At 32.8% G+C, this 10,634-nt stretch overlaps 3 long non-coding RNA genes across 3 annotated transcripts; 2 read left to right on the top strand and 1 right to left on the bottom strand.

Moving 5' to 3' along the window:
- The first annotated feature begins 27 nt into the window (after positions 1-27).
- LOC136063107 (uncharacterized) lies at positions 28-1,769 on the top strand. The gene is made up of 3 exons (XR_010624818.1): positions 28-386; positions 527-584; positions 1,601-1,769. It is a non-coding gene; the product is annotated as an uncharacterized LOC136063107 (long non-coding RNA).
- A 1,640-nt stretch (positions 1,770-3,409) lies between these two features.
- On the top strand, positions 3,410-5,552 carry LOC136063109 (uncharacterized). Its single transcript, XR_010624820.1, has 2 exons — positions 3,410-3,893; positions 5,157-5,552. It is a non-coding gene; the product is annotated as an uncharacterized LOC136063109 (long non-coding RNA).
- Positions 5,553-6,060: 508 nt separating this feature from the next.
- On the bottom strand, positions 6,061-8,063 carry LOC136063110 (uncharacterized). Its single transcript, XR_010624821.1, has 2 exons — positions 7,828-8,063; positions 6,061-6,576 (listed from the first exon to the last, which is right to left on the bottom strand). It is a non-coding gene; the product is annotated as an uncharacterized LOC136063110 (long non-coding RNA).
- Between the last annotated feature and the right edge of the window lie 2,571 nt (positions 8,064-10,634).

Here is a 10,634-nt window from a genome sequence, read left to right on the forward strand (position 1 = left end):
GTACCCGTTTGGTTCAGCTTTTAACACTCAAAAGTTGGCTTTTTAAAAACGCTGGCTGTTGATGTGCGTTTGGTGAGAATAAAAGCCAACTTTTTAGAAAAAGTTGGCTTTTATATGTGCGAAGGATTGAGCGTTTTGGTTTTGGGTCAGTTGGGCTCCATAAATAAAAAGCTGAGTCTGAGCGTTTTCATTTATATCCGTTGGGTGTGTGAAGCTACGAAATTGCCCTTGACAAAGGGCAAGTGTTAACACTTCAGAGCAGCTCCCTCATCTCATTTGTCTCTACACTTCACGGAAATTGCCCTCTCATCTCATCTCTCTCTGCGCAGCTCCCTCACAAAGAGATCGGCTCCTCTCTTCTACATTTCAGCTCTGCTCTGCACTACGTAAGTCTCTCTTTTCTTTTGTCTTGAAAATCTTCTTCCTCTTCTTCTTCTTTCTTCGTCTTCTTCAGCGGGCTTCCTCTGTATTTTTTTTTTTTTATAATTTAATTTGTCTAATCTGATCTGAGAAATACGTTTTGAAGGTAGAGTTTTGATCAACAAAACACCAAGCAAGGCCGATCTGCTACCAAAAACAGCCAGGTACCAACACTGATCTGAAATTTTTTTTTTTACCTATCTGCTACCAAAAAAACCTCCGATCTGCTGCCAAAAAAATTTTCAGATCTTGCATGCTTTGTTCTTGCTAAAGATCTATTTATTCTGTTTAGTTTAGTTTGTGGGTACTGAAAAAAATTTGTGGGTAGCGTGCAACGGCCGCTTCAGATCTTTTGTTTAGTTTTTATTTACATAGCGCCGGGCTGTTTCTCTCCTGCAACTTTTTGTTTCTTCCTCTGTTTTTTTTACTTTTTTTTCTTTTTAAAAAATATTATTCCTTTTATAATCTTTGGTGTGAAATGGTGCCGGTGTATTTTTGGCATCAGCTAAAAGGGCATTTTCGTGGAGTGCGGCATATGCATATCCCATCAAAATTGCAAACTAAACTAGACCAAGAAAAAACATTAAAACAAGCCTACATTCGGTGTAGATTTTTGCCTAAACAAATTGTATCTTGTTACAGTGTCCAACTTGTACCATTTTTTTTTTTGTTTTCACTCTCTTCTCTATTGCTAAATTAAGAATGAGATGTAGAGCTAATGTAAAATAGATAAAATGTGATGAGAGCAATTTCAAGTTCTATACCTAATAATTCTTTCTTTGGCCATATTGTGGATGCCATTAGACATTTTATTTCGGGTAGACATTTTACAGATTTTTTAAAAAATTTATTATTATTATTATTAATTTTTTTTGTGTGGTTCTTGATGCCATCATTGATTCAATAATAGAATGTTAACTTTAATTACTCAGAATGAATGCTTGTTAAGTTATTTCTCTGCATTAGTTTTTGGAGATGGGTTTGTTTTTGTTTTAGGTTTTACGGATTTTTTTTTTCTTTCTTTTGTGGTTCATGATGCCATCATTGATTCATATTTGCTGAATGTTAGCTTAATTACTCATAATGAATGTTTGCTGAATGATCATTGTTGAATGATCATTGTTGAATGATCATAACGATTATTGGGCTTGTTTGGTTGCTGCATGGTGAGGTGCTGCAGGGTGTGCGTGCTTTGCTGATGTGGGGTGTGTCTGCTACTGATGGGGCATGCATGTGCAGCTAATTCCATTGCTAATTCCATTTGGGGGGATAATAATTAGTAGTTGTCTTTTCTATTTATTTATAATATCATGTAGTACAATTTAAACTTGGGTTATTGGTATGTATTTTATCATTGATGTTATTGGTTGGAGATTGAAGGATGCAGAATATTTATATGGGCATCATTTTAACCAGGAATTTTACACAGAAATGGTACTGATGTAAAATATTAAATTATGGGGTGTTACATTATCTCGAAATGGTTAAAATTTGAAGGAGATTTACTTTTATGATGGTACAATGACTGGTTTAATAGAATTTCACGGTTTGATTTTGTTTAATTAACCAACACTTTATTAAAGTCTCAGTTCGGAATGCCAGGGATTCGTGTGCCCAAACCATTCACTTCACTGCAATGTGGACTCGTCCTTATTATTATTTTTTTTTAATTTTTAAAGTTAAATTCACGTCAAAGATCTGACCTTTTGAACCACGGGTACCACTGGAGGTTGCAATCACCTTGTTCTCTTCTTGCGGTGATGTCACAACCCCAGGACTTGAGTTTTTGTTTGAGAGAGGTGGAGGAAGGTGAGGAATTGTGATGGTGATGGCTGTGGCTAAATTTGCCAAATAGCATAGTATTTTAAAAAAAAAAAAAAAAAAGGTGAATAGNTTTTTTACATTTTTGTGTTGTACATTTAAAATTGGGTTATTGATATGTATTTATATCTTTTACATTTTTATGTATACAATTTAAATTTGGATTATTGGTGTATATTTTATCATCTTTTTACATTTTCATTTTGTGCTTCATGATGATGAAAATTATTTAGATTTAATTAATATTAATAAGAAGTCATTAATGGTAATAAAATAATTATGACACTAAAAAAAAATTGCCCCAACATTATTAAAATAATACACAATAATATATTATTATTATTATTATTTTTAGTAAGTATAATGATGTAGTTGATTTTTAATTAAGTATGAAATAAACTCACATCCCAAAAAAAAAAAAAAGTATGAAATAAACTCCCTTATAATACATTGTCTTTTTGGTAATTTACCCTTTAAACAGCCACTTTTATAAGTGCTAGTCAAACACTCAGCTTTTTCAAAAAGCACTTTTTAACAGTTTTACCAAACACTCAGCTTTTTGAAACTCAACTTTTTCATTATGGACTTTTTGAAAACTCCACTTTTTCATTATGCACTTTTACAAAAAAGTTTAACCAACTCACCCTTATCTATATTATTACTAGTAGAACTAATCGTTCTTAACATAGAAATATGGGCTTTTGTAATCAAACATTTATTACAAAAAAAAAAAAAAAAAAAAGGTGAATAGTATACTGACGAAGTTATTTAGTTATGTAGTACATTTTTTAGAACTTGAATTTGTGCTAGAGCTCGAGTTTGGCAAACTCGAGTTTCAAAAATATTCTTAATAACTAAATAACTTTGCGTGTGCTATTCTCTTAATATTTTTCTAAAATTGTGTTATAGAGCAAATTTTTCCTGAAGGTGGTGGTCCATGGGGTGAAAAGATTGGAGGGTATTTTCAGGAATTTATCTATTTATTTGGGGGTATTTTAGACTTTACAGTTTACATAATAAAGTATTCTAGGTATTAAAAAATTCTGTTAAATTTAATTGAAAGAGAAACGAAATGAGAGTATTTGCTCATTTCGAAAACATAAATGGGGAAATTAGTAGGTTTCAAAGATAATGGGGGAAATTATGAATCACCCCAAACATAAAGGGAGAAAGTGTTTTTCTTTTTTCTTTTTTTTTTCAAATTAAAATGAGTCGACTAATATATATGAGATAGGTTCAAGTTACACCTGGTATAACTCTTTAAAGTTACACATTTTTTAAACCATTAAATTTAAATAGATCTAACGATTAAAAAAAATTCTCATTATTACAAGTATTTTTATTAAAATCTCATCTTTAAACCTAACAAAATTTGACGTCTGTCTCTCTCTCCCTTTGTCTCTCTCTACATTCTAAACCTACGTTTCTCTCTCTCTCTCCTCCTCCGTTAATCCTCCACAGGTTGCTGGCAGAGAAAAAAAAACCCAAGCCGACATCCCTGGTTTTTCACCCCCTTCCCTTCTCTCTATTGGATTTCCACCCCCTTCCCCTCTCTCTCTCTTTCTCTCTCTCTCTCAGATTTCCTTGTTCATCATCACCACCGTTTGGTTGCCCTTTCCTTCCACTCGACGCTGACATCCCTGGCACTTCCAGTAAGTGTTTTTTTTTTCCTATCATTTTTAATGATTTTTTTTTCCCAATAAGCTTAGTTTGGTTGCTGGGAAAGCGAAGGAAAGTATTTGTCAGATTTAGGGGTTATGTTGAACTGTTGATCTGTTCTTTTTCAGACCCCCAAAATCTTTTCCTTCCACTACCTGACATTGCAAGAAGATTTTTTATTCTCTCTCCTTTTCAGTTTCCTTTTGTGCCATTTTTCCCTGAAATTTCATTTGTAAGAAATACCCCAACCCATAAGTTAGTGTAGAAAGGAAACCTGTACATGTTTGATGAAATATCTCAATGAAGATGGAGATTCCTTTGTTCTCATACTATTATCTATCAACAAAATGTATAATACATTGTAGAGGGGTTATTATTATTATTATTTTAAATGTTTTTTGGATTAGAATTTAGATTACAGTTGGATTTTTGTTGTAGTTTCACATGTAGAAACATGAAGCTTCTTTCTTTGCTTGGCAAACAACTTGCTGCTATGTTTGTCAATTTTAAAATAAATTCTTTGTTGATACGGTAATTGAAATTTTAGTCTTTAAGAAGTTCAAATTTGTGTGAAGGTTCTTGACTGTTGTATATGTGATGACCCCAATTGCATAATTTGTTTTGCCTTTGTTGAGTTTGCTGATGAAGGTAGTTTGAAGGTGTGGTGCATAGTTCAATAGTTGGTGGTAATGAATTCTGATGTTTACTTGATTAATTGCTATGTTGTTTCTGTAAATGGTGCAAGGGCTATTGTACTGCAACTTGGTGCTCAAAATGGTGCTCAGTTGTTATTCTGAAATTGCCAAATTGGTGCTCAACTGTTATTTGTGCTTCAATGAAGGGGAATGACATTTTGAAATTGGTGCTCAATTACTGTTTTTGATCCAATGAAATAGATGCTCAATTGCAAAACCTTGATGCCAAATTTAAGTTGTAATCACCATTTTCATGGAATCATAGGTGCTTAATAATATCTAACCTTGTTATTGGTGGAACTTAAGATGATATTGTTATTTATGAAAGAATTATAAATGCTCATATGATTTCTTGGAAATTCATTTATAGGAAAGGTAGATGATTTTGATTACATTTCAATCATTTCTTGTCACTAGTAAGTGTTTTTTTTTTTTTTTTTTTTGATCCTAGCATCCTTTCTGCCCAATGAAGCTGAGATAATCATGAGCATTCCCCTAACAATGACCACGTGCCATTTTTTTTTTTTTTAATTACTAATAATCATGAATTTTTACTTGCAGAGATAATTAGCATTGAAGTCCAAATTAGAATATTTGTAGTTACACCATGAATGAAGGTTGAGGGCTCAAGGCTAAGCTGAAGCTGAAGCAATGGTGACAGAAAAAAAAAAATAAAGTTGCTAGAGTTGAAGCCCAAATTAGAACGCTAATATTTAATTATATAAGACAATGATAAGGTCAATCTGAACCTTAGATGGGGGAGCATGGAAAAATTTTTGTTTTCTTGAAGTTGAACTCTTTTGTATTCTTTAATCATATAAGTTCTTTTTTTTTTTTTTTTTTGGGCACTTTTGTTTATATCAGCATAGTATTGACATATTTCTTTTCTTTAGTTGTACAAGTTCATTTCATAAGTAACTATAATAGAAAAGAGGCGCAAAAATGTTGTTGAACCTATTTTTCTCTTTACATTTGCACATCTTGTTTTAGAGATTGGTTTATTCAAATCAAGTTCTTGCAAATATGAGAAATTGTCTTGTATATCTAATGTATTTATGCCTCACAAATTTTTGGATTCCATCTGTGGAGTCCATTTTTATGTAAGATAACGTACACTACACAAAATGCACTAAATAAGGGTAAGTTGGTTGATTTTTAGGTGATTAGCCTCTAAGAATTTGAGAAAGAGAAGATTTTTTTTTTTTGAGATCAAATATAGAAAGCTTTATTAAGATAGCAAAATTTTACAAGCTGGACTATAAAGCATACATAGTGGACCCCCGAAAAAATAATGCACGGGTCAGTACTCAATAAAACAGAGGCCACGAGTAAGAAAAAAACATGCAGCAATGAAATACACAATAAAACAGAGTATACGCAAGTTGTTTGTGCTGCCATGAGGTGCTGGTAATCTGCTAAGAGACCCGAAGCACCATCATAGATGTGCCTTGGCTGAAGTTGAGTCTTTTCGAAGTAAAATTTGTTTCGTGCATTCCAAACAGCTCACACGATAACTGCCCAAGACTCAAGTTCCTGCTGGTTTAGCCTAGTTACCATAGTCTGAAACAATTCAAAGAAATCTGATACACTGTTCAAACACTTTTGAATTCGTCTACTTGCCATTGACCAGACATTCCTAGCAAGAGGGCACTCCCACAGCACATGATAGATTCCTTGATCAAATAGTAACTAAGTACAAGGTCTCCAATTACACACAATCTGATATGCTAAACAACTAACAAATAATAAAGAATTACATTTGAAAAATAATCCTCCCAAATCTATTTCTTCAATCTGATAACCTCAACCAGTGAATTGGACTCCTTCAACAGCAGCACCTATTCTGCATTGGACTCCTTGAACAACATTTGTTCTGCATTCCAAGACTAAATGAATCAAACCAAGACTCCTTTAACAGCACCTCTAGGCAACATTGTCAAGTTTCTTTGCATTCTTGAAAAGGGAAATCAAAGAATTAACTCTGTAGCCCATAACAAATGACAAAATAAGTCAAACCAATAAAGGTAAAACAAATGAGCTCATGTAAAAAAATCTACAGCTTCTAAATATAAGGCATTTCAAGTGAAAAAAAATTTAAGTCTACAAACACTTGTGACAACTATGTCTTAATATAATACTATATCCAAAAGAAACAAGATTTGAAAATGTCATAAAATGCACCTTTATTCCAAAGTATGGAGAGACATGTTCCAGTGAAAAAAAGATTGGTGCACCAAAAATCTTACTACAACTTGTATCCAAATCTATCCAAATAATTTCAATACCGTATTGTACTTCCAAAGGGAAAAATAAATTCAAGAATTTTACAAACGAATATACAAAGCAATTAGACAATAAATATAAAAATTATGTAACCAAATTAAATATTCATTGCAAATATACTTGATTGTTGATATAGGTATTATCAAACTGCAATGAAATTTCTAAAAGTAGCCCTTGCACCTCTTACAGAAACAGCATAGCAATTAATCAAGCAAACATCAGAGTTCATTACCAACTATTGAACTATGCACCACACCTTCAAACTACCTTCATCAGCAAACTCAACAAAGGCAAAACAAATTATGGAATTGGGGTCATCACATATACAACAGTCAACAACCTTTACACACAAAAAATGAACTTCTTCAAGACCAAAATTTCAATTACAGTATCAGCAAAGAATTTATTTTAAAATTGACAAACATAGTAGCAAGTTGTTTGCCAAGCAAAGAAAGAAGCTCTATTTTTCAGCATATGAAACTACAAAAAAAATCCAACTGTAATCTAATCCAAAAAAACATTTAAAAAAAAATAATAAAAACCCCTTTACAATGTATTATACATTTTGTTGATAGATAATAGTATGAGAACAAAGGAATCTCCATCTTCATTGAGACATTTCATCAAACATGTATAGGGCTCCTTTCTACACTAACTTATGGGTTGGGGTTTTTCTTACAAATGAAATTTCGGGGAAAAATGGCACAAAAGGAAACTGAAAAGGAGAGAAAATAAAAAATCTTCTTGCAATGTCAAGTGTTGGAAGGAGAAGATTTTGGGGGTCTGAAAAAGAACAGATCAACAGTTCAACACAACCCCTAAATCTGACAAATACTTTCCTTCGCTTTCCCAGAAACCAAACTAAGCTTATTGGAAAAAAAAATCATTAAAAATGACAGAAATAGATCGATAAAAATAAATAAATAAATAAATAAATAAATAACCTTACTGGAAGTGCCAGGGATGTCAGGGTCGAGTGGAAGGAAAGGGCAACCAAACGGTGGTGATGATGAACAAGGAAATCTGAGAGAGAGAGAGAGAGAGAGAGAGGGGAAGGGGGTGGAAATCCAATAGAGAGAGAGAGAGAGAAGCGAAGGGGGTGAAAAACTAGGGATGTCGGCTTGGTTTTTTTTTTTTTTTTTTTTCTGCCAGCAACCTGTGGAGGTGGAACAATGGTGGAGGAGTAACGGGAGGAAATAGGTAAGTATTTTTTTTCTCTAACTATTTAGTTAGTTGGCCCGGTTTGCAAACAATATAAATTAGTAACACCTCGAGTCTTAGAGACTCGAATTCTGCGCTCATACCTCGACCCTTTGACGCTCGGTTTCCGTGGTTTGACGTGGCCTGATGCCACGTGGCATCCACACAGATCTTGAGTTTCTGAGACTCGAGATCTGCATGGCAGCCACGTGGATGACACATTAATCTCGAGTCTCAGAAACTCGAGATCTGTGTGGATGCCACGTGGATCTCGAGTCTCAGAAACTCGATTTTTATATGCACCCACATCCAGTCCCATCCGGTCATGTCACTGACAGGCAGCCTCAGCCTGCATGCGTGAACAGTTCAGAGCGTGCCTCAGCCTTCTGGCGTGAACATTGCACATTTTACTTTATTGTCTGCCAAGACCCGTGACTTCATTATGTCACTTGGTTGAAGCTCCAACAGGAATTGCTTCTCTCTCAACTCATCCTCTCTTACTCTGCATTACTCCTCTCTCAACTCTCATACTCATTCTACAGAGCAGAACAATACTTCCCTCTTAACTCTCAAACAAACTGATCATTGTAGTCTCCCTCTCTCCCTCTCACTCTCATACAATCCAGTAGTAATTTGCAATCCTCATGTCAGGTAAGGGTCTCCTCACTCTCTAGTTGGTTGTTTAATGTATGTATAACTGCTTTAGAAAGTGTTGCTTGTATTGAATTTGTCATGACATTTCCTAATAAAAATATTTGTTCGTAGTAACCAGTTAAATATATATATATATATATATATATGTAGCACTTTAAATGTATAATTGATTTTTTTTTTTTTGGTAATGTCTGATGAACCCCTCTGCTCTATGTTATTTCATTAATACAAAAATATTTTAACTTAAGTAAAATTCAATACTTTTTATAAATAGTATAATTATTTGTTTATTTTAGTCAAACGTTATAATAACAACTAATCTAGCAATGAAATTATTAAAAATAATATTTGCTATGTCAAACGTTATAATATGTTTTTTTATTACTAAATTACTATAAAAAAATTTATCCAAATATCCATTTTAATACTTTAAAGACAAAAAAATATCCCTCTAAGATTCAATTAATTGGTCAATTATTTTATTTTTTTTTTTGGATCTTTTTCAAATGTTTTCGTAGCTATATGAATACCTTTGTAGTAGATATTTATAATGAAAAAAACATTTATGAATAAATTAGAATTGAGATCCTAAACATGATCTATTAAACATTATCTATATGAATATGTTTCTAGTAGATATTTGTAATTTAGAAGTAAAACCAAGGTTATTAAAATTGAGATCCTAAACAGGACCTATAAGAGGTCCTTATAGAGTAAATCATAGAATCGAATCGATAATCATAAGATTTTACTTTATGTGAAAAATAAAGTAAAAATATTAGTAATAATGATATATTTTAAATAATTAATAAGTTGATCAAAGGAAAATGGACATAATGCAACTTTCATGTCCTATTTCTAATAAGTAAAAAAATATATTACATTTCTTTAACAACTAAATAATCAATAACTTGTTCATTTGGGCAGATTTGATGGAGGGGGCTAGAGTTGTATTTTTCTTGGACCCAATTAGAATTAGACTCTAATATACCTAAAAATTGAAATTATATATGGAATAATGATGTTACATAATTGCACTCATTCATTTGCACATCCTCATTACTTTTGTTGTTTGGTTTGATATTTTTATTTATATTTTTGTTAGAGCTTAGTTAAAATTTTGTAATAGGGGTGAGTTTTGTCTTTAGTTTTTTCATTGTTTGAGTACGAAATGATAATGATTGCCCAGTAGAATTGTATGTGATGTGGGTGAGTGTATGCAATTGTGGCGTGAGAAGTTGTAATTTTTGTATTTTGAGTAGATAGAAAAAGTTTTGTAATTGATGTTAAATGAAAGAGATAAAATATGTCACTAACATACTATACTTGACTCTTTAATAGGTTCACAATCTTTGAAGAATATTGATATAAATGTATACTTCGGTGGACCCCTTGATAATCCTGATGAGATTGATGGAATCCCGTTTAGAGGGCCTGGTATCCAATGCTACTACATGATGGTACGTCGTAAGTTGAAGACGTTGAATGATTTGAAGAGCAAAATCATGGGCGAATTGAATTTGAATCGTGCTTGGTATGATATCAAGATTATTTATCGTTACCCACAAGAAGTCCTTCATGAACGGATAAATTACGGGTATATGGCGATCAAAGAAGACAAACATGTAAAGATGATGTTTAATAGGATACAGAAAATGCCCCAAGTAAATGCTGCTGAGTTGTACGTAAGTTTGGAGGCAAGTGCAGAAGTTGATAATGAGGTGGTGCAAGAAACAACTACGTCTTTACAATTTACAACCCTAGATGATGGATGCACTACAATGGGAGGGTATACAATGGGTGGGTATACAATGGATTCTTCAATGGGAGGGTATACAATGAATTCTTCAATGGGAGGTTATATGCTCCCATTTCAAGATCATGTTGGCAATACTGGTGAAA

This window comes from Quercus suber, unplaced genomic scaffold (assembly GCF_002906115.3).
Source record: "Quercus suber isolate HL8 unplaced genomic scaffold, Cork oak 2.0 scaffold_486, whole genome shotgun sequence".
NCBI lineage: Eukaryota > Viridiplantae > Streptophyta > Magnoliopsida > Fagales > Fagaceae > Quercus > Quercus suber.